Source organism: Haemaphysalis longicornis, unplaced genomic scaffold (assembly GCF_048455015.1).
Source record: "Haemaphysalis longicornis isolate Haplotype H1 unplaced genomic scaffold, Haemaphysalis longicornis Haplotype H1 scaffold_2, whole genome shotgun sequence".
Classification (NCBI taxonomy): domain Eukaryota; kingdom Metazoa; phylum Arthropoda; class Arachnida; order Ixodida; family Ixodidae; genus Haemaphysalis; species Haemaphysalis longicornis.
In genome coordinates, this window is record NW_027526295.1 from 100,040,259 (window position 1) to 100,046,258 (window position 6,000).

Sequence of the window (6,000 nt, forward strand, 5' to 3'; positions counted from 1 at the left end):
CCCTCACGCTTTGGCAGTGGAATTGCCGGGGCTACTCGAAGAGACAAGGCGCACTTATGCAGTACATAAGCAATGCTCCCACAAAACCCGATATTATAACACTACAGGAGACAGAATGTACACCACACCAGGCAGGCTACGTCACACACCTCTCTGGGAACCTTCCGCCTAGGGTAGCCACCCTTACGTCACGAACCATCACTGTCGTACAACATCAAATTGATGGCTGCAGCATTGAGCATGTACTCATAGAAGTAGTACCTCGTGCCAGAGGCCAACCGAGTGTATATGTGCTCAACATCTACAGCCCGCCTAACCATCGCCGCGATACCTTCGAATACTTAATAATGAAAGCAGAGAGCGCGGCGGGCAGAAACGGCCTGGTAATAGTCGGAGACTTTAATGCAGCGCATCCGCTGTGGGGCTACAAGTACGCCACGCCAAAGGGCAACAAGCTCCACACTACCATCCAGCAACACCGTCTGACAGTCCTCACTGACCCAACATATCCAACTCGTATCGGAAACAGCATCACAAGAGATACCAGCCCAGACCTTACACTGATAAAAAAGTTCCACACGCAGAGTGGCAAAATCTGGAATAGTCGCTGGGCAGTGATCACTATATTGTCCAGACTATCATTCCGACCGCTCCTTTACGTCGGACACTCAAGTCGACGAAAATAACTGACTGGACCACCTTTCGCAAGCACAGAGTCCAAAGCGACACAACCGACATAAACTCACTTGAGCAATGGATCGTGGACTTGCACCACGATGTAAATAAGCACTCGAAAGTGATCACCCTCACCACAGAAGCGCCTGCAGTGGATTCCCACCTCCTCCATCTCTGGGAACCACGCAAAGGCCTCCAACGAAGATGGAGGAAGTAGAAACATAACAGAAAGCTAAAATGCAGAATAGCAGAGATAAATCGGCAAGCAGCGGAGTACGCAGCCGAGCTCACGCGACAAAACTGGCGTCAGCTCTGCGACGGCTTACAGGGAACGCTGGGCACGGCAAAGACATGGAAGCTCCTCCGCCACTTGCTAGACCCCACCCAGAGTAAGCTCGAAAGTCAGAAAGCAATCCAGCGCTTGCTACACTCTCATCCTGGCAGCGACGACGAGGTACTGGATAAGCTTAAAGACCAGTACATTGGCACAACTTTACCTTCCGTGACTCCTCGCACGTATGCTGGCCATCCCAACCCGGAGCTGGACAAGCCAATAACGACACAGGAGGTCTGGCAGGCACTTCAAGCCCTGACCCGCAACAGCACTCCGGGCAAAGACAAGGTCACTAACAAGCTACTTAGGAACCTCGACGATAGAAGCATCCAAGCCTTAACGGCGTACTTCAATGAGCACTGGGAACGGGGCACAATACCAGCTGAATGGAAACACGCTGAAATGGTGCTTATTCCAAAGCCAGGCAAACCTACGAAGTTGGACACATTGCGCCGCATATCACTAACGTCGTGCGTAGGGAAGCTTTTTGAGCGTGTGATCCTCGCCCGGCTTCAACCATACATAGAAGCCCAAGACATTTATCCGCACACAATGTTCGGATTCCGGCCTCACCTATCAACCCATGACATCCTCCTTCAACTAAAGGAAGACGTCTTGGCGCACATTTCTCCTCACTCAGGCAGGGCTATCCTCGCTCTTGATTTGAAAGGAGCATTCGACAATGTGAGCCACGACGCCATCCTCGAAAACCTAAGTGACACGAACTGTGGAAAACGAATGTTCCAATATATCCAGGCATTCCTCACTGATCGCACGGCGACTGTGGGCATCGGACCACTACGAACGGACCTTCAAACCATGCCCAACAAAGGAACGCCACAAGGAGCGGTGCTTTCTCCAACATTATTTAACATAGCTATGATGAAGCTGCCACAACAACTTAACACCATCCCGGGGATTAAACATGCACTGTATGCAGATGACATCACGATTTGGACTACTGGTGGGTCAGAAGGCGACATGAAGGATGCGCTCCAGAAAGCTGCTGACGCAGTCCAACAGTACGCCAGTGTGCGCGGCCTTCAGTGCTCCCCGGAGAAGTCCGAGCTCATCATTCTGAGGCGCAAGCCACGTGGCAAGCCACTGGAACAAACCAGAATACAAGTAAGGCTCCAAGGTAGCGACATCCCCGTAGTCCCAACCATCCGCATAGTGAGACTTTACATCCAGCAAGACGGAGGAGGAACGCTAACCATCCAGCGCCTCAACCACACTACATCGCAGATCATGCGTATGGTGAGTCGAGTAACAAACCGGCACCAGGGTATGAAGGAGGATGATGTCATCAAGTTGGTGCAAGCACTGGTTGTCAGCCGCGTGGTGTACTCTACGCCTTACCTCCCACTGAAACCGAGGGAAATGGACCAACTTGACATACTACTGCGGAAGGCGTACAAGCACTAGGCCTCCCTCCTCACACCGCCACTAGTAAGCTGGAAGCGCTCGGGGTGCACAACAAGGTGCGGGAGATAATTGATGCCCACCTTGTCAGCCAACTAGAGCGGCTAAGGCAAACGTCGACTGGTCGCACGGTGCTGAGGCAACTAGGCTACTAGATAGCGGACGCCAGCCGCCATCGACCGGAAACTGTGCCGCAGGACATCCGTACGCTGATCAGGGTTGCTCCGCTCCCATGAAACATGCACCCTGAGCATCACGTACAGCGCAGACAAGCGCGAGTACAATTCCTACTAAGGAAGTACTCTGCCCACCCCCATGTGCGATTCACGGATGCGGCCCACTATGCAACCCATCCAGCCACAGCAGTAAGCGTCATCGACGGCTCAGGCGATGTCGTTTGCACTGCGACCGTACAAACCAAAAACATCGTTGAAGCCGAAGAAACGGCCATCGCACTGGCAATAACGTCTGCAACTTCGAATAAACCGCTTCACGTAATTACGGACTGCCAACAGGCATGCAGGAACTACGGCAACGGTCGCATCTCAACATCAGCCCTCCGATTACTAAAAAAGCACAAGGATACCCTGAATCCTACCATACTGATATGGACACCAGGTCACGCAGGGCTCTACGGAAACGAGCGAGCACACGCTACAGCCCGAGCATGCACCCTCCAGGCACCGCACCAGTCGCTCCGTGATCCAGAGCCTGTCCAGCTGCAGTTCCGTGCACTTCTGCAATACCACCGCCTTGCCAGATGTGCCTACCCACCACCGCACCAGAAGCTTACCCGAGAAGAGGCTGTAGCCTGGCGGCAACTACAGACCAACACATACCCCCACCTTAGCTTCCTGCACATCATACACCCCACAATTTATACACCAACATGCCCACACTGCAGCGAACATGCAACACTGTACCACACCACGTGGGCTTGCCGGAACACACCAGCAGCCCCCATTATTCGCACGCCCACCCTCGAGCAGTGGGAGGCCGCGCTGTGCAGTTCGGACCCTGAGGACCAGCGACAGTTGGTGGACCGGGCACGCAGGACCGCAGCCGCCGCTGGGGCCCTGGACTGAGGGCTTCTCCCGCTTTCAAGCGCAAATCTGTTGAATAAATGTTTTTGCCACCACCACCACCACATGGCTAAAAGCAAATAAATACCGCACATAAGCTACGACATCCTCTTAGCTTTCCTTTTATTTCCACTCTTATGTGGTTGTTGCTTGGAATCAGGCGGGGTTAGCCTGGCTGGATATGCCGGCAATTGCTCCGCCCAAGATCCTCCTAATTAGCCAATGGTAATGTCCTTTCACCACGAGTTTGAATGTCTCCTGAAGGAAGCTTAGGAGAAGGCGCGACACGTCTCTGCGCAGCATCCGATGTCCCTTTGGAAAGACGATGTGGTCCAGAGGGCTGTGTGGGGCTGTCATCTTTCGAAGCGCTGAGAGCATTGCAGTCCGCTCGACATCATGCTCTGGGCAACACATTACGTAGTGGTGTACATCCCCTGTCACTAAACATGACGAACACAGAGGCGATTGCATGAGGCCCACTTTGAATAGCCATGGTGTGGTCTTCGCTGAGCCCGTTCGGATGCGGTACAGCAATGCTGCCTGCGATCTTGTAAGTTGCTTTGTGACCTATGATTTCCCAAGGATTTCAAATGTTCGGATAATGTTCGCCTGAAGTCGTTCCAGTGATTGGGGGAAACTATAACAGTCGGTGCAAATTGCAACGCACTCCGTGCCATCCGATCAGCGGTTTCATTCGCCTTGACGAAGGCAAACGAAGAAAAGATATAGAAATTGGAGGAAACAGTGCAGCAGTTAAAGAAGGCTTCGGCAGGGCAGGACCGAAGGCTGAACGATTATGAAGATCGTTCATGCAGAAACAATGTAGTCGTCTTCAGAATTCTTGAGGTTCTAAATGAAACAAGACAGAATCTAGAGGATTAGGCTTTACGTAATGTTTTCGGCGAAACACTTGGTGTTTCCGTCAGATCTGTAGAACGAATTCACCGAATAGGAAGGCCGCAAAAAGACCGCCACAGGGCAGTTATCCTTCAGTTGTACGATTATAAAAAAACGGAATTGTGCAAGAACTGCTCAAAGCTGAAACGTTCTGTGTCGATAACCCACGAATATTCTCAAGCCACGCTGCACACAAGAAATAAGTTGTGGCAATCTGGATTGCAGGACAGGTGTACTGGTGGTAAGATGCAATTGGTACATGATAAGTTGTTCTTAAACGGTGACGTTTATGGATGGGACCGCAGAGCTGGTTGCAGGGTGTTTCTACGTAAGTCTTCTCCCTTGGAAAAATGACAAACCCAAAATAAAACTGAGCGGGCGCAAAAGACTCCCCGATTGGTGTGCCTGAATGCTCAAAGTTTATGCAACAAGCAAGAGCAACCCGAGCACATTTTGCTTTCTTACGACCCACACGTAACAGTAGTACCAGAGACATGGTTGCACCCTGAAGTTCCAGATAATCGCATATTTCCTCCTTCATACACATGTTATCAAAAAGATCGTCAATAAAGAGGGGGCGGAGTTGCAATCCTTGTTAAACGCGATGTATCGTCTGTTTTCTTGCCTGATATTGTTACGTGGCAGCAGAAGGGATGAGCCTGCCACGAAAGTGTTTTTTTTTTGTAAAGCTGCAATTGCTGGTAACCCCATTATTATTCCGGAAGTTTGTAGGCCCCCTGGCGCCCAACCTGCTTTCCTGATAGACCTGTACGAACAAGTAGAAAAATACCGAAATCAAAACATCATTACCGCGGGTGATTTTAATATGCCGGGCAAGGATTGGGAATCGAATAAATGTGGTTCGAGTGATGTGCAGAGCTTTCTTGTGCGCGTTTACGTGGCCGCTGCAGGATTTTTGTTTCGTATGCTACAAATGAGAAAAAGTCCACCGCTGGTATTTATTGCCCACGGCTACTGTACGGAGACGAATAGCGGGTTCGCAGGCGTAACTGTAGGGCTTAACGCTCGCGGGAATGGCCGATTCAAGAGAGAACATTGTGATTTCAACAAGAACAAGAAATAAGGAAGAAGCATAACGTATATTCAACGAACAACCTGATCCTTGGTGGTCGATTTAAGTAGTTTCTATACAGAAGATAATTGTTGGGTGGGAATGTAGCTGCTAAATCTTCACAAATTCAGCTGTTTTTCTTAATATCTGGCCTACTTAATAACGATTGCCTTTCCAGTTTCGTAACTTCTATCGGAAAAAAGCGAAATTTTGAATCCACAAAACTGTATTAAGCTTTTTCCGGTCGCATTAAACTACAAACATTTTTTTTCGCCCTTCGGTACTAATTACACTCGCCGAACCGGCTCCCGAACCGCTTCAAGCTTCGGAACCGGTTCGGGCTGTAATTTTGTTGAACCGCAGCTGAACCGAAAGAAAAAGAATTCTCGCGAATCTGAACCTTAAGCGGACCGGTATTTTTCTTCGGTTCGATACACTTGTTCGAAGCACTAGCATTACGTCACCTAAAGCAGAGTTGGGCTAGGAATCCCCAATTAAAGGTCGGTTGCATCACAAAC